Source organism: Marmota flaviventris, chromosome 10, assembly GCF_047511675.1.
Source record: "Marmota flaviventris isolate mMarFla1 chromosome 10, mMarFla1.hap1, whole genome shotgun sequence".
NCBI lineage: Eukaryota > Metazoa > Chordata > Mammalia > Rodentia > Sciuridae > Marmota > Marmota flaviventris.
The window spans coordinates 111,651,728-111,675,139 of NC_092507.1; the positions used below are offsets into that span (position 1 = coordinate 111,651,728).

Genomic DNA, 23,412 nt, shown 5'->3' on the forward strand with positions numbered 1-23,412 from the left:
GGATGAGTGTTCTTTATGTGATGAAAAAAAAAAAAAAAACTCTGAGGAGGACACTCAAGGAACTCTTCAGTTGTATCTTCTGAGAAATGGAAAGGTGTCATTTCCTTAGTCACTGGTCAGATATCCTTTATTTGGTCAATTAATAGCATCATATTCTATTTTCTGAATCTGGTGATCAGTTAAAACTATTCATTATCCCAGTGATCAAGAAAAACTTGAAGACTGGCTTCTAGAAAACTTTCTTCAAAACTCAGACCTTACTCCAGAAGCTGGTGCTTCTTGGTAAATTTGAGATTATTTATGGGGACTGAAATGTGTGGGATCTGTAGATCTTCCATGAGGAAAGATCTTTTATGCTACTGAGAAAATAGGATAATTACTATTAAAGGGAGTGAAGTGTGTCAGGGTCCAGTCCAGGCCTTCAGGAATAATTCTAAGACATTTATGAGGGACCATACAAACAATATTTCCCATGATGCAATCAAAAGCATTATTCTATTTGTACACTCACTAAACCTCAAAGTAGGCTTACTGTTCAGGACCAAAAATTAGCAAGAATATTATAGGAGAGGTCAGTTGTTACAGCTTGGAGGAAAGAGACCATGAAGATCTCTGCTCCACACGTGCATCAGTGATGCCTGTGGGACTGTTGCAGACTCCACAACCACCCCACTCTGGTTATTCCCATGTTCATCATCCCGAATTTTCACTGAACCCCCCAGAAATATGACTGATATGAGTATAATTCTCATTTAATGAACTACTCCCAAGCTGCATCCAGAGAAGAGACTTCATACTCACTCAACAGGTCAACACTGGAACAGGGAGGTTGATGTATATCAGGCAGTTCATAGTAACTGGAGGATGTATTATGGCCCTCCTCAATGAGTCCTTCAAGACTTCTTCTACTTCTGCCTTTTCCTCTTGTCCCTCTTTTTCAGCCTGGTGTGATGAAGTATATGATTAAACCAAGAAAGACTGAATGCAAGAGTCCCAGGAGGTCTTGAAAAAGACCTAAGGGAGTGGTCACAGAAGGTCATGGGAACTACCTTCTAAGAGAAAGAAAATGGTCCACCTAGGATAATGGCAGAGTGCTGCTGCTTTCATGGAAGGACATAAAAGATGCACTGACTAGAAAGTGAGCTGAGGATGACGGATTCTCAACGCCCCCTGTTTGATACAAGCATGACCCACAGCACACACAGAGAACACAGCAGTGGCTCCAACTTTTCTACAAATTGCATTGAGTTTTACATACTTCAGAAGTCAAAGCTCTTGAGACACTGAAGAATCCAAAAGATTTTGTCCATTCTAGGATTCTTTCTTTACATATTGTGAATAGATATCATTTTTTTCTGGTTCCTTGGTATAAAAATTCTGTCAATATACTACGGCCAATCATGCATAAACCAGATTTACATTTCATCCTCAATTTATACATACAAGATTGTAGACATAGATTCTGGGTTTAGCAAAGCTTATCATTTCTACCCTCATGAAGCCAGGCATAGGACAGTTCACGAAAAGAAATGCTTGTCAAACAAATGGGTGAATTTAGTGTTTGTGTTATTTTAAAGCTGAAGAGGATAACTTGGGCTGTAGCCATAAAAAAGACTTGGTTAATAAGAGCAGAAAAAATACAGCAAATTGTTGGAAATTGGCTCTTAAATTAGGAGTAATAATTCAGTATCTTTCTTCCATTGATCACCCAATCAATGTCTCTATCTTTATACATATGTGTGAGTGTATACATACACACACACAAAATACACAGGTATTATATTTTATGATATTGTGTACTTAGTTTTCAAACATGAATTAAAGACAAATTCTGTTTTATAAATTTTGTTGTTAAAAATGGAGTTGCACTCTTTATTTCTCATTTGAAAGAACAAATAGAACTTAAATCCTATTAGTTTACACATTATCCTTTACTTACATTCTTCCAACACCAAGTGAACTGTTAAGTAGTAACAAAAACATCTCTATTATACTCTCCTAATTTTTCAACCATTATCTGTAAGAAAAACATTGTACAGAACATGCTATAAAAAGAAAGTTATATAAGTATAATCTTGATTAATTACATTAAAAATGAGATTTGTCTATGTATACAGTAATTCAAAACAGTTGTTTAATAATTTCTTCTTTTCATACACGGTTGTCCTTGGTCTGTACAGAATGGTTCCTGAAATTTTCTTCAGGTACTAAAGTGCACTGATGCTCAAATCCCTTAAATCACATGGTATAGTATTTCCATGTAATATACACACATTCTTCCTGGTACTCTCAGTCATCTCTAGATTCTGCATAAACCTAAGACAATGTAAATGGTAGTTAAATAGTTTGCATACTATATTGTTTATGGAATGACAAATAAGCTTGTACATGTTTAGTACAGCTACAGCCATGAGAGGCCCGACTACATATGTAGTAAATGATCTGCAGTTGATTGAAGCCACAGATGTGGAAACTGCAGATACAAAGGACTCAAGTTACTTTAAGACCATTTTATGTATCTGCATTTGCTTTTATAACAAAGAAAAGCTTTAGTTTAATATTTTGGGGAAGTATTAGTATTTAATTGCTTTATGTCCAATGAAAATGGAAACCTAGTTGCTTTTGAAGTATTATTGTTTTCATAATCCTCATTTTAAAATCAAAAGAAACTGATGATTTTACACTAAAATTGCTTAATGTTATTAACTGTTTGCTATCCCTATAGGCATCTATGAAAAAAATACATAAAACATGTTTATGTAGGTTATTTTTCAGCTAGATCAAAGCTTTCAGTATCTCTAATATTTACAAGGTGAGATATATAGGAATCTGTATGATTTAGTATGAGTGTCCTATATTTGGTTTCTGGCAGTTTTATAATCATATTTCTTTGAAGGACTCATAGACATATACTACACAATATTCACACTGAACTACAATGCAATAAATGCAAAGATGATTATTTTTAGAAGAAATGAAAATTAAGTTTGTCAACATTGTTTGCCGCAGTCCGGCTGCCGCAGAATAATCAGGGGGTGACGAACAACTTGTGTACTTGATACAGCAGGAGTAGGAGCCGTTTATTGCAGGACAGGAGCAGTATTTATACATTCCACACAGCTTATCTAATTAACATAAACTAGATACATCAGTCAACCAATAAGGAATCTCCACACTTAATGGCTTGTTTTTGTTACTTCTCAAACCACTCCCTCTGGCATTTTGCCAGGCACCATCCAGACTTGTTTATGAACTCTAACATTCCCCTGGCAAAATGCCAGGTGTTATTTTGATTTGTTTGCAGACTCTAACAATTGTTCTATGTGTGAACATATATATTATCTATGAAAGTACACAGCACCACTATTATTAAAACATGACTCAAACTAGATAATCTATTTTAGTACTCCATACCAATCTTATTAAAGTTCTTGTTTAACACTATCCAGTTTCCTTGGTTAACTGATTGATTGGATTCAGTGTTCCAAATAATCAACTAACATTATGGCAAATCAAATTTTTACAGTAATGTGAAAAGAATTAAGTGTGGACTGTACCCATTCTTGTATTTTTTTTTTTTTTGCCTTTTCTTGACAATGTGTCTTTGTATATTATTTAATGACATTAGAAATAATGTTATATCTAGAAAGAAATAGTCTTGGCTTAAGCCACTTCATGAAGGTTAAGAAGACATTTTTGATGTAGTAACTTCAATAAAATGGATACTGAGATAATAAAAATATAGTTTAGGCAGATCTTAAGCAGTAGAAAAATTATAGAATACTCATTAACTATATGCAATTATAGTATATATAACCAATTTAACTGGTATAAAATTCAGGACATAATAAACAGTAAATAGTGTGATGGCACACCAAGGGGGAAATAGGAATGAAGTTTTGCTTCATAATTCACAACTGACTGAAACATAATATATTTTTAGAGTTCATAATACTATTACCATTTTGAAAACAGAATTGAACTATATTATTGAGGGAGATTAATTAAGCATTGTGAAATATACAGAGCACCTATATTTAGTTTTAATTAAGCATTATTGATTTGATGTTCACCTGGTGAAATTTCAAATACAAACTCCAGGAAAATGAAGAATTTGCCAATAAAATCTTAAACAACTTAGTGTACACAGAGTGGGAGAATTTTTGAAATATAATCCAATGGGCTAATTGAGAAGTTTGGTTATTGCACTGATAAAATACATAGGAATTTTTTGGCTCAATTTAAAATAATTTGGCAAATATTAGAGCAGAGGTCAAAACAAGTTGCTTTACAAGTCCTCAATTAACACTTGTGACTCTGAGCCAAAAGAAATCAAGGAGATAAATTCTAAATAAATGTTAAAGATGGTACATTTTAAGGTTGTTAGAAATTGTAATTGTAGGTCAAGAGTTTGGGACATTTTTCCTCTACCACAGACAACTGACTAAATATCTTCAACAAACATTTGCTATGAATGCTTTGGGCAGGGCATTATGCTTGGGTGTCTAAAGAGAAGAAATAATGATGGTAAATTGTTTACATTTCAGATAGGAAACCTGTCATTTATCTTGTTACTAAGAGATAAACAATATAAATATTTTAAGTTATGAATTTAGAACACTCCTTAAGTTGCCAAACAGTAGGAGGAGTTTAACTGTTGCCCATTTTAGGAAACTGTCAAAAACTATTGCTCCCTCTGAAACATTTTTGTAGATATTTTGTATCCTGTAAAATTACAAATGCATGAACTTGACCTTTCATCAAACAGAATGTTAGTCTGGTTTAATTTCACTGCTTTAAAAACTAAAATGAAAACAAATAATTGTCATTAAATCAGAGATCTGCTTCTTTTGTAAAGAATTGTTTTAATATGTAGATAGATGTGTATATGTGTGATACTATGTATACACATTATATATATGCATGTAGGCATATATAAATATGCACCTATATTATCACACTAGTAATATATTCACTTATAGATATTGTATCTGTGATGGCTCTGCATTGGCTCTGGTCTGTCTTTCATCATTCATTCACTGTTGTATTGAGATGTATAGGATATCTGGGCAGGATTACTTCAATGGTTGTCAGGAAGAAAGTCAAAGTAAACTACCTGAATCATGAAGAATGAAATTCTATGACCCTGATAATTTTATCTTGGTGCTAGAATGAACTCAGGGAAGAACCTTTACATAAATTTATCAAGTACATGATATTTTGCCTTCAGTTCTTTATTGAATTACTTACAGTTCCTCTAATAATTTTATCTTTTTCTAAACTACCAAATTCAGAAAGTCAAATTATTCTTCAGTAAAACTTATTGGAAATTTCAGTTATAGTTATCAAAGAAAAAAATGTAGTTATCTGGAAATCTTTTCAGAGTCTGTACATTATTCTCATTATTCTTTTTCTTTTTTCTAGGTCTCCTTTCTCTTTTTATTTATATGTGACAACAAAATGCATTACAATTCCTATTACACTATAGAACACAAGTTTTCATACCTCTGATTGAATACAAAGTATATTCACACCAGTTCTTTTCTTCATATGTGTACTTTGGATAATAATGACCATCATATTCCACCATCATTTCTGACCCCATACCCCTTCCCTTTCCCTCCAACCCCTTTGCCCTATAAAGAGTTTGTCTCTTCCTCCCATGCTCCCTCTCCCTATCCCACTATGAATCAGCCTCCTTATATCAAAGAAAACATTTGGCATTTGGTTATTTGGGATTGGCTAACTTCACTTAGCATTATCTTCTCTAAATCCATCCATTTACCTGCAAATGCCATGATTTTATTCTCTTTTATTGCTGAGTAATAATATTCCATTGTGTACATATGCCACATTTTTTAATCCACTTATCTAATGAAGGGTGTCTAAGTTGGTTCCACAGTTTAGCTATTGTGAATTGTGCTGCTATAAACATTGATGTGGCTGTGTCCCTGTAGTATGCTGTTTTTAAGACCTTTGGGTATAGACCAAGGAGAGGAATAGCTGGGCCAAATGGTGGTTCCATTCCCAATTTTCCAAGAAATCTTCATACTGCTTTGTATATTGGCTGCACCAGTCTGCAGCCCCACCAGCATTGTGTAAGTGTCCCTTTCTCTCCATATCCTCACCAACACTTATTATTGTTTGTATGCATAATAGCTGCCATTCTGACTGGCGTGAGATGAAATCTTAGAGTGGTTTTGATTTGCATTTGTAATTTTGTAATTATAATTGCTAGTGATGATGAACATTTTTTCATATATTTGTTGATTGATTACATACCTCTTCTGAGAAGTGTCTGTTAGATCCTTGGACGATTTATTGATTGGATTATTTTTTTTTTTTTGGTGTTTTGACATTTTGAGTTCTTTATATACCCTAGAGATTAATGTTCTATCTGATGTGTGAGGGGTAATTTGCTCCCAAGATTTAGGCTCTCTATTCACCTCACAGATTGTTTCTTTTGCTGAGAAGAAAGTTTTTAGTTTGAGTCCATCACATTTATTGATTCTTGATTTTAATTCTTGTGCCAAATGAGTGTTATTAAGGAAGTTGGGGCCTAATCCCACATGATGGAGATTAGGGCCTACTTTTTCTTCTGTTAGATGCAGGGTCTCTGGTTTTATTCCTAAGTCCTTGATCCATTTTGAGTTGAGCTTTGTGCATGGTGGGAGATGGGGGTTTAATTTCATTTTGTTGCATATGGATTTCCAGTTTTCCCAGCACCATTTGTTGAAGAGGCTATCTTTTCTACAATGCATGTTTTTGGCACATTTGTCTAATATAAGTTAATTGTAATTTTGTGGGTTTGGCTCTGTGTCCTCTATTCTGCACCATTGGTCTACCAGTCTGTTTGTACATTATTCTAATTGCTTTTTTTCAACTCTTACATTCTAAATTTTATGTCAAAAATTTGTCAAAATTGAGAAAAAATGTTTGGGCTCCAATCTTCAGGTCAATTTAATGTTCAGTATTCTTTATTGACATAAATTGCATATCCATGCATTTGAAAGACTGAAAGCTCTTGAGAAAGCTTTCACCTGTGATAACTTTAAATGCTTTAGAAATGAGGTCACTTTGAGTCATAATTTAAGAATTTCTAGTTGATACCACTACTGAGAAGCAATAATATGAAAAGAACAATGAAGGAACAGAATCAGAAAGTGGGAAGTAAAATTACTTTATGACCTTTCCAATTATATCTTTCAAAGATGGTTTAAGAAATTAATGACAAACATTTACTTTGTATGGCATGAAGTCTTAACTTTCATACTTCAACTAGTACATCCTGGGAGTCCAACTCAAATTATTCCTTCCCATCTGAGTCTTTCTGATGTGGAAGTTTGAAAAAAAAAATCAATCATTGAGTTACTGCTGAGATTGACAGCTACAAATCTGTGGAGAAATAAACAATTTGTTCTTTTAGGTGATGCAAAATTGATTTAGGGAATAATTAAACTTAGCAGCAGGGGCAACCCTGGATAAGGGGACAAAACAGAATGTAGAGAATCAAGCTTTAATTCTAAAAGTGTTCCAGCCTCCAATTCTTGAAACACAATGACACTAGAATCTAGAAGCTTTAAATTAACCAGACACTAGTATGCTTGCTTAATGACTAGTGCAACAACTGATTCTGGGTGAGGGCCACCATGTGCATTTCATATCACTTCCAGAGTGTGTTTGGGGTAATGTTTGGGGTAAATACTGCTAAATTAAACAGGACACAATTCCAGTATTTTTAGATGCTTTTGAACAATTCTCATGAAATAAGGAAACTAAGACTGTCAATAGACAAAATAACTTCAGAAATTGAGAAAAGTCATTCTAGATGAATATCATCTATAAATACTTGTGTGTTTGCTATGGTTTAGATAGGTGGTGTCCCCCAAAAGCTCATGTGCAAGACAATGCAAGAATTTTCAGAGGTGAAATGATTTAACTGTGAGAGCTTCTTCCTAATCAGTGGATTTCTCCACTGATATGGATTAATTAGGTGACAACTATAGGCAGGTAAGGTGTGTCTGGAAGTGGGGTGTGTCTTTAAGGTTTATATTTTGTTCCTGGTGAGCACAGCTCTCTCGAGATCTCTACTTTCTGAATGTCATGTCCTGAGCTGCTTCTCTCCACCATACCCTTCCACCATGATGTTTGTTTCAGCTCAGTCCCAGAGATATGGAGTCAGCTGGCAATGGACTGAATCTCTGAAACCACTAGCTAAAATAAACTTTTCCACCTCTGTTTTGTTTTTGGCAGGTCTTCTAGTCACAGTGGCACATAGCTAACTAAAACAGAGTGTGAAAAGGCAAAAGATATTTTTCATCAATCAACTATAACATAGGGAGTTACTGGATACAAATGACTGAGATTTCTACTTGCTGAAATAGTGCTGATAGATCTTTATTTTATTTATTTATATGTGGTGCTGAGAATCAAACCCAGTGCCTCACACATGCCAGGCAAGTATGCTACTGCTGAGCTACAACTCCAGTCCACTACTTGCTTAAATAGATATATAAGTAAGGCAATCTATTTTTTTTACCCTTCATGACTACTGATGTTGGGCTCCTGGGCTGCTTTGGGCTTGGTCGGCCATGCTGGGGATGGGGCAGTGAACAAAATAATATACTTTCCTTCTTTCAGAGTTACAGCCAAATATCTAAATTATAATTTGCATATAGGATAAATATCTAGATAAAATGTAATTTGCTTACAGGTTATAAAGGAATATACAAAAAGATCAACTTTCCCAGCCATGGTAGAAAGTGATTATCTAAGCTGCTTACTATAGGAGACACAGGAATTAGCTGCTGGCTAGCCTGATTCTGATTTTCAGAGACCAATTTTCACAAGCCTGAAAGAAAATATCAATAACAAACATATCAGTGATATCATGCCCTAATTTTTTAGATCTCATTCTTCTGTTTATTAACTTCTTTCTTAAATATCCAAAATATTTTAATCTAGAATATTAAATAATCATTCTTTCAACATCAAATACTTTTTATGTCCATTCAAATACAATCTTTCCAACACTAGGAGCCTAGAAAACTGGAATGCTGAATAATCTGCAAATTATTTCTGTCTAGACAGAGAACATACAAACCAATTCTACAAACCTCCATGGAATATCATGGCTTCAGCCTCTTTCAGAGACTCTATTCATTTATCAATCTTAAATGTATTAGTCATTTTATAAATGATTTTTAGAAAAAGACTAGTTTCATATAAATAATTCCATGAGGACAAATTTAGTGGCACGAAAAATTTCCTGACCACTTTTCATTCCAGTAATTATTACCCCTTTGTCACTTTAGCAAAACTAGGAAATTGACAAGGTAAATTAATTTTTCTTCAGACCCCAATTAAAAATGCTTTCTGTTTTGTTTGTTTGTTTTAATGATGAGCCAACCTCTCATTAATTATTGAGATAATAAACTAAATAGAATTAAATATTTCATGTAGTCTGCATGCATTTAAAAATTTTATTTTTGGTACATTATATTACATTTGGTGAGAATATACAACAAAATATAAAATATTACATTTATATTTGCAAAAATATTTCCTGATAGTACAGGAAAAGGATAAGTTATGACTCTGTGCTAAACATTTTAAAACAAACTTGAATTGAAAGACATTGGTCAATATGAGAAAAATAAAGGTATGAAACAAACTTATCAACATGAACACAACACATGTGACTTCAAAGTCAAAATATCTATTTCCCATGAAGCCTATTAAGAAGACAGATGCTGGCAATTTGAAGAAAAATGTGTGTTTATTTAAGGAAATATGTCCAGCTCTTCCTCTAAGGCAGTTTCAAATGCAATGGGGGTCAAAATAACCAGATAATATAAAATATAATACCTTCCAATAATAAGTAGTCTAAGGTATGAAATATTACAAAATTGCATGCCACACACTCTAAAAGAAATTTAAGGAACTCAATGAGGATTTTTACCTTCATTAAAAAAAAATCAAGAATTAATAAATGGGATAGACTCAAAACTAAAAAGCTTCTTACTAGCAAAAGAAACAATCAATGAGGTGAAGAGAGAGCCTGCATTTTGGGGTGAAAATTTTTGCCACAGGTATGTCAGAAAGAGCACTAATTTCCAAGATATACAGAGAACTCCAAAAACTTAACACCAAAAACAAAACCCAACCCAACCAATAAATGGATTAATGAGATGAACAGACACTTCTCAGAAGAAGATATACATTCAATCAACAAATATATATATAAAAAATGTTCAACATCAACATTAGAGAAATGCAAATCAAAACTACTCTAGGATTTCATCTCACTCCAGTCAGAATGGCAGCTATTATGAAGACAAACAACAGTAAGTGTTGGCGAGGATGTGGGAGAAAAGTACACTCATATATTGCTGGTGGGAATGCAAATTGGTGTAACCATTATAGAAAAACAGTATAAAGATTCCCTAGAAAACTTGGAATGGAACCAGTATTTGACCTAGCTATCCCAATTCTCGATCTATACCCAAAGGACTTAAAATCAGCCACATCAATGTTTATAGCAGCTCAATGTACAATAGCTAAACTGTGGAATCAACCTAGATGCCCTTTAAGAGATGAATGAATAAAGAAACTGTGGTACATTTACACAATGGAATATTACTCAGCATTAAAAGAGAATAAAATTATGGAATTTGCAGATAAATGGATTAAGTTGGAGAATATCATGCTAAGTGAAGTAAGCCAATCCCCATAAACCACAGGCCAAATGTTCTCTCTGATAAGTGAATGCTGATCCATAATGGGGAGTGTGGAAAAAATGGAGGAACTTTGATGGGGCAAAGGGAAGGGAGTGGTGGGGAGGAAGATTGGGGGCAGGAAAGATGGTGGAATGAGATGGACATCATACCTAGGTACATGTATGACTGCACATATGGTGCAACACTACATCCTATACAATCAGAGAAATGAAAAGTTGGGCTGCAATTGTGTACAATGAATCAAAAATGAATTCTGCTGTCATATATACCTAATTAAAATACTTAAAATACAAATGAAGTTCTAGATGCAAAACAATATCAATAGGAGACTGTAAAGAGCTTGAGTCAATGTTAACACATGTAGAATGTAGCCTTCTAGAACTAGAGCTGTCAGAGATTCCATAGTCGGAATGAAAGTGTGATTTTGTAAATCATGGTAAAAAAAAAAAAAACTAGTAACAAGAAAAATGAAAATGAATCAAAAGGTTATGCCCAACAACTTAGCTTTCTAAACCAAGATGAATATAACAACTCTCAGAAATTGCTAAAATCACTGCAGTACTCTTTACTTTCCTAAGTTCCAGAAACTTTTAATTCTTTTGCAGGAAAAAAAATAGCACATGCAGCAAATACATACATTTGTGTGTGTTTTCTTTGCATACAAGTATATAAAATTTTGACCAGGATATTTATTTCTGTTTTTATAGGATTCAAACAATAGGGATATTGGTCAAACATCACATTTTTTAAAATTTTAAAGCTAATTTCTTATTCTCTTTTGGGGACATTTAAAATTGTTTCTCAGTCTAGTCAGTATTTGCATTTTAGTTTAATTTGGGGTATTTCATTTCCTAGAGATTAGATCTCAAAATTACAAATTACAGTCACAAACTGCAATGAAAATGAAGTCTCACAGATTTGTTGAATTATTATTTTGTTACATGTTTTCTTATTGCTATACATATCACATCAGTCATATATAACAAAAACCTTAAAAATAGTACATGACATATAGTAAGAATTTGATATGTCAAATGTTATTTGTGTCATTTATTATTACTAATTCATTCATAATTACTCCACTGTCAATTGATTAAAACTTTCATAACATTAGAATTTAAATTATTGTAATAAATATTTTAAGTTAGTGGTGGATAGACAGCTTCTGGAAAAGTTCCAATGATCTTCATATCTCAGATACATGGTTCATAGAAGAAATTTAATTCATCTATGTGGACAAGACTCCATTTCTTTCTGGGAGACTTAACTTTGTATGATCTAGAGAACAACAATAAATATATTCCCTATTTAATTATATATATATATTTAGTATATCAAGTGGCCATCATCATGTTAATTATAAATGCCTTTAACTTTTTTTGTTGTTGTTGTTAAATTTTGTTTGTAGTTGTAGATGGACAGAATGCCTTTATTTTATTTGTTTATTTTTATGTGGTGCAGAGGATTGAACCCAGTGCCTCACATATGCTAGGCAAGTGCTCTTCCCCTGAGCTACAGCCCCAGCTCTGCCTTTGACTTTTAGTACTAATTGGTTCTGGAGTAAGTAGTTTTTGTACACCTGTTTGTCCTTTTCTTGTCCACTTGTATTTACATACAGTCATATGATATTGTCATGTTTTTTACTTACAAAAATGACAATTTCCTGTGGATCAATCAAACAGACTTTCCCCAAAACACAACTACACCAGATCATGGTTTTTAAGAAAGTTACTTTCTGAAGGATTCAAGATGGTGGGCCAGAGTGAGGTAGCATTCTGTGTCTCTAAGTGACCTGGGATTCAAGTAGTGAGAATACTGCTTCTCTGCCAGCAATGTTCCTGCTGCCGCACAGGAATCATGGTCCTGTGCCCATCCTTGGCTCCAGGAATCAGTGTCAGAGTAGGTCTCCCAACTACTCACCCATGCAGGAGTACTGGGTGCCCCAGAGAGACCATCTGCAGCAGCAGAACCCCTGCAGAATTTTCAGTCACCCACCTGAGCAGAAGATGCCACTCCCACACAGGACACCTGGCAGCTTCCCACAAGTAGGAACTCCAGCTGCCACTCCCAGGTAGACCCCATCTACCAACATGGGGCTCCCCCATTTGCATTTAATTCCAAAAATTAACTTTTGTATAGATTACTATAATTACTAAATTTGAAATCGATGAATATTGATAAGTCAACATTTAAAATAGTTAAGCTCTTAGAATATTAATAAGCTTTTATGTTAAATGTGATTAAAATTAGTTTGGTAATACAAATTACTAAATGGCTGACATTTTGTAAACAATGAATAATGGGAGCTATTAAACTCTCTCGGTGAACATTTAATGAAGACCTGCAGACCCAGAGTGTTTTGGTCTATGAAGGACCATTACTGTGGTTTGAAGGGGGTTAGATACATCATGTAGAAGTTGTGGCCAATCTGAAAGAATACTGGCTGGGTCAGGCTGAAAATCACAAATAAAGTAGGAAACAAATAGAGCAACTCTTTTGTTTATTGATGTATTAGTCTGAACTGCCATAACAAGGTGCCATAACTGAATCCCCACTTAAACAAAAGGAATTTATTTCTTATACTTCTTGAGGCTGGGAAATTGAAGCTCAACTGACTTCCCCTTTCATCAGGTACCTGGTGAGAGCTCTCTTTCTGACTTTCAGAGGGCTGCCTTATCATTGTGTCCTCACAGGTAAGAGGGAGAGGGAGAGGTGGGGGAGGGAAGAGGGAGGGGGAGAGGGAGAACAAGGGAGGGTGGGGGGACATTGTTTGGACTTCTCTTCTTCTATGGATACTAACTCTGTTACAGGGTTCTCACTCTCATGACCTCATCTAAACCAAATTATCTCCCAGAGGCCGAATACTATAATATTGGGAGTTTGAATTCAACAAGAATTTTGAGGAGCAGAACTCCATTCAACAGTAGTTTATATCACCCAAGGATGAAAGAACTCACTTTTAATTTTGAAGTTTAGGGAAACAAAACAAATTTCCTCTGTGAAGGAACGTTGTGATTGGTGTTATATTGGGTCTATCAGAGATCCTCATATAAGCATATCTCTTTGTGTAATCACTAAATTAAAGGAAAAATATTAAAATGAAATTCTTACAAAGAATAAAAATCTAATAAATTTAAATCAGAAAGTTGAACATAAATTTTAAATTTAAAACAATACAATTCAAAGAGAGAACCACATGATAGTGTCCATCAGAAGTGTTCACTTCAAAGAGTTTAAAGTACATTTATATTCTCTGTGTCATAATCAAACTGATATATTTCTATGAAGTTTAGTTCATGTGATAGTCTTGAACACATTACCTTTCAGTAACAAATTAGCTGTCAAAAATGCTGATAATAATTATGTGTTTATGATAACTTTCCACTGCTCAACATGACCTAGTTAGGAAATTGTTTTGAGTTATAAAAAGAAGTAAAATCAACAATTATGACACTCTCTTACTTGACTGGGGGAAATAGGTCAATCAGAGTCAGTACCCACTTATGATAAAAGGGTCTTAGAAAGTGGAACTAGTAAAAAGCAAGCTTCCTCTGAATCACTGAAGATTTTGTGGTTGGCACTATACCTACACTATCAGGGGTTGTGCAGTAATACCAGACACAACCCTGTGGCACTGACTGCTGTTTGAACCATTATTTGTCTGAGAGTCATGAACCATGAGACACCATTACCTTGGTTTGTGACTGTCAACAACATCCAGTAGAAATGAAAACCTGTTGAAAAGCCCCCTTCCTGGGCTGTGAATAGGCAGTCAGCAGAAGTGGGAAAGAAGTAATCAGTGGTACATTTATTCTTTGTTCATATCACATTTTTAAAATGCCTGTTGTGAAGATGCTTGAAATGGTTCTAAGTAGGAGATTATGAATTTCAAAAGACTATCTATAAGTCATTAAAACTATCTTTAAAAAGTTGTACAACAATTTCTATTTGATAACCAGAGAGCATATTATTGTTATCTGCCTTTGAGCTAGGTGCTTATTAAATATTCACTTGCTGACAGTAGTTTTTTCTTTTTTCCCCACTTATTTCCCCTGGGATCTGGAGTATTTCTAGGAAAGTGTGCCAAGTTACTTAAGGAAGGTATCAATCACTAATAATGCACAAGAACTACACATTAAGCAGCCTTGTCACCACCATAACGAATGTCACCTGAGAGGAATAGCCACAAACTGCCAGGACACACTTTATCAGCCATTTGCTTTCAATATAAATTATAAAGTATGTGGAGAATGCCCAGACATTGTTCTTTTAATTTTTTCCTAATAAATTATAAGATACACCTAACAGTAGACTCCTGAAATAATATAAAATAAAGTAGAAATATCTTAAGTTTGTATTCAACTTCTTCTGACTCACCTGACAATAAATAGTATGACGTAGTTCACTTTAATGAAATTCGACAAGACAAATATGGAGAATAAAGGCAGAAACATGATATTCATTTCTAAATTCATATTATTAGTAAGAGGATTACCCTTGTGTACACACTGCAATAAAAATCTGCTTATTCACTATAATGTTTCACTGCATAAAACATCTTTCTCTTCATAAAACTCGAAGGCCACTTCTAAGTTTCAGGAGATAAACTTTGCTAAGTCCACAGAAGAAATTCACTCTTAGTTAACAGGTCCATTCCATTCTTGTTCTATTTTTCAAACTGGAATTAAATTTAGACCACTAAGTGATTTAATGTAGGCTACTAAATGGCCCACAGAGACAAGTAACTGTTAATCATTACTGATGTGGCTTTAGAAGACTGGTCCCTGAGTGAAAGGTCTTAATCCCACAACCACAGCACTGAAATTTCAAGCAGTGTCTGGAAAGTATGGATTGGCTAAATTTCATGCTAGAATCTCTTTGCATTCATGAGAACAGAAAGAAAATGGAATAAGATTGGCACCAAAATGGATACGGAGACCAATGGATATTGTCAGGTGAGTCAGAAGAAGTTGAATACAAACTTAAGAGATTTCTACTTTATTTTATATTATTTCAGGAGTCTACTCTTAGGTGTATCTTATAATTTATTAGGAAAAATTAAAAGAACAATGTCTGGGCATAAGAGAGGACACAGATACAATCTCACATAAATACAGTTATCTCACACTAGACAAAGGCACCAAAAAACATACACTGGAGAAAAGAGAGCCTCTTCCAACAATTGGTGCCAGGAAACCTGGAAACCTTAATTTATTATGACTCCAGCTAATATTTCAGAGCCCTGGTATTCTGATACTGGAATTCAATTACTTCAGCAGATTCATGACCACTTAGGAAGATACCAGTGAAGCCAGATTTAAAGTTAGGTAGTCAGTGTAGTTAGATAAATCGGGTCTAATGAAATCTAAAATGGAGGCCATGCTGGCAATGATTCCAGGAAACGCAGGACAACTCATGGAATGTTAATGAAGTCCCAAAAAGGCCCTAGGCCAAAGTCCACCTCAAAGAAATGTTAATGAACAGCCCCCAGCAAAAAGGTGCTGACTCAAGTCCTTCCTGACCCGATTACTTCTTTGGCCCACCTGTGTCCCACCCCTCGGTCCTTCCCACCTACATTCCATCACTGAAAGAACTATAAAAAGGGGAGACAACATCCCTTCCACGGATTCCACCTCTTGGGTCCCCTTCTTCCTCTGGGAGAAGTCTTTTCTGCTGTCCTTTAATAAACTTCTAATTTCTACTCTGACCTTTCCTCGGCGTGCTTCTTTGGTGTTATTCTTCAACATTGGGGAAGCAAGAACTCGTCACCGGTCAACAGCGGTATCACCAGGATGTTCTTGGTATTGTTGTATTTGGAGTAGTCACTTGGATATCCATTTGCATTTCTGTCATGACCTCTGTGATAGCCTTATCACTTTCTTAATAATTCTTCAAAATACTTCCAAAGCCCTGAAAAAACAGGCAGGTCTTGATGACATGTTAGAAACTAAATTAAACATCTTGGAAGCTACAATTATTATTATAGGTAATGAAGTTACTGTTCTTAAATTCAGAAAGAAGCTTCACTGCCATGCTAACTACAAATACATTTGTGTCACATCAGCAAAGAATAATGCTTCTCAATGGGATTGGGAGAAAATTAAAATATCATCTAATGAGCATTTGGCAGAGAAATGATGGTAGCTTGGATCTTATGGAGTTACATCACCATATCCAGGACATTCGAGAAAGTCAGATTGATTCTGTGGATCCCACATAGCTTGCTAATTAAATATTTAAATTACTATGGTGTGCCTGCTCCTTTGGAATGCTTCTTTGCAAGGGTACAAAATTCCCAATTGCTACAGTGACATCCCACCCAAAGAGATTGTGTGAACAAGTCGTATCAACTTCAAGCTTGATCTCAGACACATAGCCCCCAGGGATAGAGAAATTCTGAACATGGCAAGACAATCACAATGTTTCACCAGCACTGGTATCTCTGAGCCTACCAGCTTAACAGTAATTTTAGACAATGAGTTTCTTGAGTGCTGCAGAAAGCTACTAACATTGCACATTGCAACAATGGAAAAGCTACATAAATGTTTCTAGTCATGTATCTTTCTTAGCATAAAGAATAATGCCTATGGTTTTTTAACTTCTTGATAAAGAGACCATATATAAATAAAACTCACTGGGTTACCTCTTTATTCATGGCTTCTCCAGCACTGTTCCACCTGACCCCAGGCTTTTATCTTAATGTGTGTGTGTGTGTGTGTGTTTCTTAATCCCCATTACCCCTTACTAGTTTCTTAGGATCAGCTATGCAAGTTGGGGCAGATTAGGTTTAGGAAGTAAATATGTAGATCAAAAAATATGTATAGTCATAAAAATGAAAGTGTAAAAATATGTATGAAAACATGTGCTGAAATAGTGAATGGTAAAATGTAACAATGTAAGTCATAAGGTTACAATTTTTTATATTCAGGATGCAAGGAAATGTCATATATATAAATATATAATACAATATATACAAACATGCCATTGAAAATAGAATATATTTGTCAAAAAAAAAAACATTCACATTACTCTATATGCTCTTATATAAAACTATGTTTAAGTATAACAGTAAGGTTAGGGTTAGTATTAAAATTTTGGTTGGTTAGGGTTAGGTTTTTGAAATCAATATGAATATTCATAAGAATATGTGTGTAAAACATGTATATACATATATAAACACATATGTTCTGAAATATAGAAAAGTACAATCTGAGTCATAAGAATACACATTTTTAAATTTGTTAATGCATGGATATACCATGCAAATGAGTATATAATAATATATATGCAAATAAACCATTGAAAAAATAATATATATGTCAAAATACACATATTCATAGCATGATACATGTTTTTATGTAAAATTGTGTTTATGTATATAGGAAAGTTAGGCTTAGTATTATATTTTGGGTTGGGTTGTTGGTTAGAGTTAGGAAATGAATATGTATATTTAAAAACATGAATATTTATAAGAATGCATATATAAGTATGCATAAAATATGTATGAAAACATACACAAATATATATGTTCTGAAACAGGGTCAAGGATAATGTGAGTTTTAGGAATATGCATACTTAAAATTGGTGATGCATAGATATATAAATAAATATAATATATGCAAATGAACTATTAATAATTGAATATATAAGTCAAAATACACATAAATGTTCAAATTACTGTATGTATTTTTTTGTAAAATTAGGTTTAGGTATGACAGTAAGGTTAGGGTAAGTATTAAAATTTGGGTTAGGTTAGGGTTAGGTTTTTTTTAAAATTTTTTTATTAATTTTAATCAATTATACATTACAGTAGAAAGCTCTTTGATTCATTATACATAAATGAAGCACAATTTTTCACTTATGTTGTTGTACATAAAGTAGTGTAACACCATTTTTGCAATCATACATGTACCTAGGGTAATGAAGTTCATCTTAGTCCACCAATTTTTCTACCCCATGCTCCCCCCACTTTCCTTTGCTATACCCAAAATTTCTCCACTCATTCCATGCCCACCTCATTATAGATTAGCATCCACTTATCAGAGAAAATATTTGGCCCTTGGTTTTTGGAGATTTACTAAGTTAGCCTGATATTCTCCAACTCCATTCATTTACCTGTAAATGACATAATTTTATTCTCTTTTAATGCTGAGTAATATTCCATTGTGTATATGTACCATTTTCTTTGTCCATTCATCTATTGAAGGGAGGCTAGATTGGTTCCACAGTTTAGCTATTGTGAATTGTGCTGCTATAAACATTGAAGTGGCTACATCACTGTAGTATGTAGTCCTTTGGGTATAGACTTAGGAGTGGAACAACTGGGTCAAATGGTGGTTCCATTTCAAGTTTTCTAAAGAATCTCCATACTGCTTTCCATATTGGCTGCACCAACTTGTAGTTCTACCAGTAATGTATAAGTGTACCTTCTCCCCAACATCCTCAATAGCACTTATTATTGCTTGCCATTCTGACTGGAGTCAGATAAAATCTGAAAATATCTTTGATTTGCATTTCTCTAATTACTAGAGAAGTTGAACATTTTTTACATATTTCTGAGAAGTGTCTGTTCAGCTCCTTAGCTCATTTATTTTTAGTGTTAAGTTTTTTGAGTTCTTTATATATTCTGAGATATATTAGAGTATAGATCAGTGCTCTATCTGATGGGTATGAGAAAAATATTTGCTCCCAAAATGTAGGTGCTTTCTTCACCTCATTGATAGTTTATTTTGCTGAGAAGCTTTTTAGTTTAAATCCATTCTATTTATTGATTGTTAACTTTATATCTTGTGCTTTAGGATTCTTGTTAAGGAAGATGGGGTCTAATCCAACATGATGAATATTTGAGTCTACTTTTTGTTCTATTAGGTGTAAGGTCTCTTGTCCAAATCTTAGGTCCTTGATCTACTTCAAGTTGAGTTTTGTGCATGGTGAGAGATAGGAGTTTAATTTTATTTTGCTGCAGATGAGTTTTCAGTTTTCTCAGCATCATTTGTTTAAGTGATTATCTTTTCTTCAATATATGCATTTGTAGCCTTTATCTAGTATGAGATAACTATAATTATGTGAGTTTCTCTGTGTTTTCTATTCTGTATCATTTGTCTATATGTCTATTTGGTGCCAATACCATGCCATTTTTGTTACTATTGCTTTGAGGTATAGTTTAAGGTATGGTATTGTGATGCATCCTGCTTCACTCTTTTTGCTATGGATTGCTTTGGCTATTGTGGATTTCTTATTTTTCCAAATAAATTTCTTGATTGCTTTTTCTGTTTCTATAAGGAAGGATATTGGGATTTTAATTGGAATCACATTTAATCTGTATAGCACTTTAGGTAGCATGGCCATTTGGCAATATTAATACTGTCTATCCAAGAGCATGTGAGATCTTTCCGTCTTCTAAGGAGATCTTCAATTTCTTTAGTGTTCTGTAGATTTCATTGTAAAGGTCATTCATCTCTTTTGTTAAATTGATTCCCGAGTATTTTTAACCTATTGTGAATGGGGTAGTTTCCCTGATTTCTCTTAGAAGCTTCATCACTGATGTATTAAAAATGAATTTGATTTATGGGTATTGATTTTATATTCTGCTACTTTGCTGAATCTATTAATTCTAGAAGTTTTGTGGTGGAGTTTTTTGGATCCTCTAAGTATAAAATTATCATTGGCAAATAATGATAGTTTGAGTTCTTCTTTTCCTACTAGTATCTTTTTAATTTCTTTCATCTGTCTAATTGCTCTGGCTACACTTTCAAGGACTATGTTGCATAGAAGTGGTAAAAGAGGGCATCCCTGTCTTCTTCTAGTTTTAGAGGGAATGCTTTAAATTTTTCCCCATTTAGAATAATATTGGCTTTGGTCTTAGCATAGATAGATTTTACAATGTTTAAGTATGTTTCTACCTAAAGTTTTTCTAGTGTTCTGAACATCAAACTGTTCTGTACTTTGTCAAATGCTTTCCCTGCATCAATTGAAATAATCTTATGATTCTTATCTTTATGTCCATTGATGTGATGAATTATGTTTATTTATTTGTTGAACTAACCTTGCATCTCTGGAATAAAACACACTTGATCATCATGCACTATGTTTTAATGTTTTTGTATTCAATTTTGCCAGAATTTTGTTGAGAATTTTTGCATTCTATGTTCATCAGGGATATTGGTCTGAAATTTGCTTTCTTTTGTGTGTCTGTCTGGTTTTGGTTTCAGGATGATAATAGCCTCATAGAATGAGTTTGGAAGGATTCCCTCATTTTCTATTTCATGGAACAATTTAAAGAGTATTGATCTTAATTCTTCTTTGTAGGTCTTGCAGAACTTGGTTCAAATTTTATCTGGTCCTGGGCTTTTCTTGGTTGATAGGCTTTTGATGGCATCTTTAATTTCATTGCTTAAAATTGGTCTGTTTAAATTTTGTATGTCCTCTTGATTCAGTTTGGGTAGTTCATAAGTCTCTAGAAATGTGTTGATGTCTTTGAGATTTTCCTTAATTGGAAAAAATTTCAAAATAGTTTCTAATTTTTTTCTGTACTTCAATAATGTCTGTCATGTTTCCTTTTTCATTACAAATTTTGGTAAATTTTGTTTTCTCTTTTTCTTCATTAGTGTAACTAAGGGTTTATCAATTTTATTTATTTTGTCAAAGAACCAGCTTTTGGTTTTTGTCAATTTTTGAATTATTTCTTTTGTTTCAATTTCTTTGATTTCAGCACTGATTTTAATTATGTCCTTTCTTCTACTTTTGGTGTTGGTTTGTTCTTCTTTTTCTAAGGCTTTAAGATGTAATGTCAGGTAATTTATTTTTTTACTTTTTCTTCTTTTTTTTATTAGCTACACATGACATTACAATGGTCTTGACAATTCATACATTTGAATCAAATGGGGTATAATTTCTCATTTTTCTGATTGTACAGGTTGCAGAATCACATTGGTCATACAGTCACCTATATACATACAGCCATAATAATGTCTATTTTATTCTGCTGCCCTTCCTATCCCCCTTCCCCTCCCCTCCCCTCCCATCACTTCTCTCTACCCAATCTAATGTGACACACTTTATTTTCCCCCCTCACATCATCATACATGTATTCTGTATAATGATGAGGGTCTCCTCTATCTTCCATGAAATTCCTTTTCTTCCTCCTTTTCTTTCCCACCTCTCTTCCCTATTTAGTGGTAATCTTTTCATGCTCTTCCTCCCTATCCCATTTTGAGTCACCCCCCTTATATCAGAGAAGACATTCAGCATTTGTTTTTTAGGGATTGGCTAACTTCACTTAGCATAATATGCTCTAATGCCATCCATTTCTCTGCAAATGCCATGATCTTGTTTTTTTTTTTTTTTTAGTGCTGAGTAATATCCCATTGTGTATAAATGCCACATTTTTTAATCCATTCATCTATTGAAGGGCATCTAGGTTGGTTCCACAGTCTAGCTATTGTGAATTGTGCTGCTATAAACATTGATGTGGCTGTGTCCCTGTAGTATGCTCTTTTTAGGTCTTTTGGGTATAGTCTGAGAAGGGGAATAGCTGGGTCAAATGGTGTTTCCATTCCCAGCTTTCCAAGGAATCTCCATACTGCTTTCCAAATTGGCTGCACCAATTTGCAGTCCCACCAGCAATGTATGAGTGTACCTTTTTCCCCACATCCTCGCCAGCACTTATTGTTGTTTGACTTCATAATGGATGCCATTCTTATTGAAGTGAGATGGTATCTTAGAGTAGTTTTTTTTTTTTTTTTTTTTTTCAATTTTTTATTGTGGGTTGTTCAAAACATTACAAATTTCTTGACATATCATATACCACACTTTGATTCAAGTGGGTTATGAACTCCCACCTTCACCCCGTACACAGATTGCAGAATCACATCAGTTACACATCCATTGATTTACAAATTGCCATACTAGTGTCTGTTGTGCTCCACTGCCTTTCCCATCCTCCACCCTCCCCCCTCCCCACCTCTCCCCTCCCCTCCCCTCCTCTCTCTCTACCTCATCCACTGTATAACCCTGAGGGTCTCCTTCCATTACCATGCAATTTTCCTTCTCTCTCCCTTTCCCTCCCACCTTTCATCCCTGTTAAATGTTAATCTTCTTCTCCTGTTCTTCGTCCCTACACTGTTCTTAGTTACTCTCCTTATATCAAAGAAGACATTTGGCATTTGTTTTTTTAGGGATTGGCTAGCTTCACTTAGCATAATCTGCTCTAATGCCATCCATTTCCCTGTAAATTCTATGATTTTGTCATTTTTTAATGCAGAATAATACTCCATTGTGTATAAATGCCACATTTTTTTTTATCCATTCGTCTATTGAAGGGCATCTAGGTTGGTTCCACAGTCTTGCTATTGTGAACTGTGCTGCTATGAACATCGATGTAGCAGTGTCCCTGTAGCATGCTCTTTTTAGGTCTTTAGGGAATAGACCAAGAAGGGGAATAGCTGGGTCAAATGGTGGCTCCATTCCCAGATTTCCAAGAAATCTCCATACTGCTTTCCAAATTGGCTGCACCAATCTGCAGTCCCACCAGCAATGTACAAGTGTACCCTTTTCCCCACATCCTCGCCAGCACTTGTTGTTGTTTGACTTCCTAATGGCTGCCAATCTTACTGGAGTGAGATGGTATCTTAGGGTGGTTTTGATTTGCATTTCTCTGACTGCTAGAGATGTT

At 34.3% G+C, this 23,412-nt stretch overlaps 1 pseudogene; it reads left to right on the forward strand.

Moving 5' to 3' along the window:
• The first annotated feature begins 12,571 nt into the window (after positions 1-12,571).
• The window catches only part of LOC114080911 (egl nine homolog 1-like), a 55,455-nt pseudogene continuing 44,614 nt past the window's right edge, over positions 12,572-23,412 (forward strand).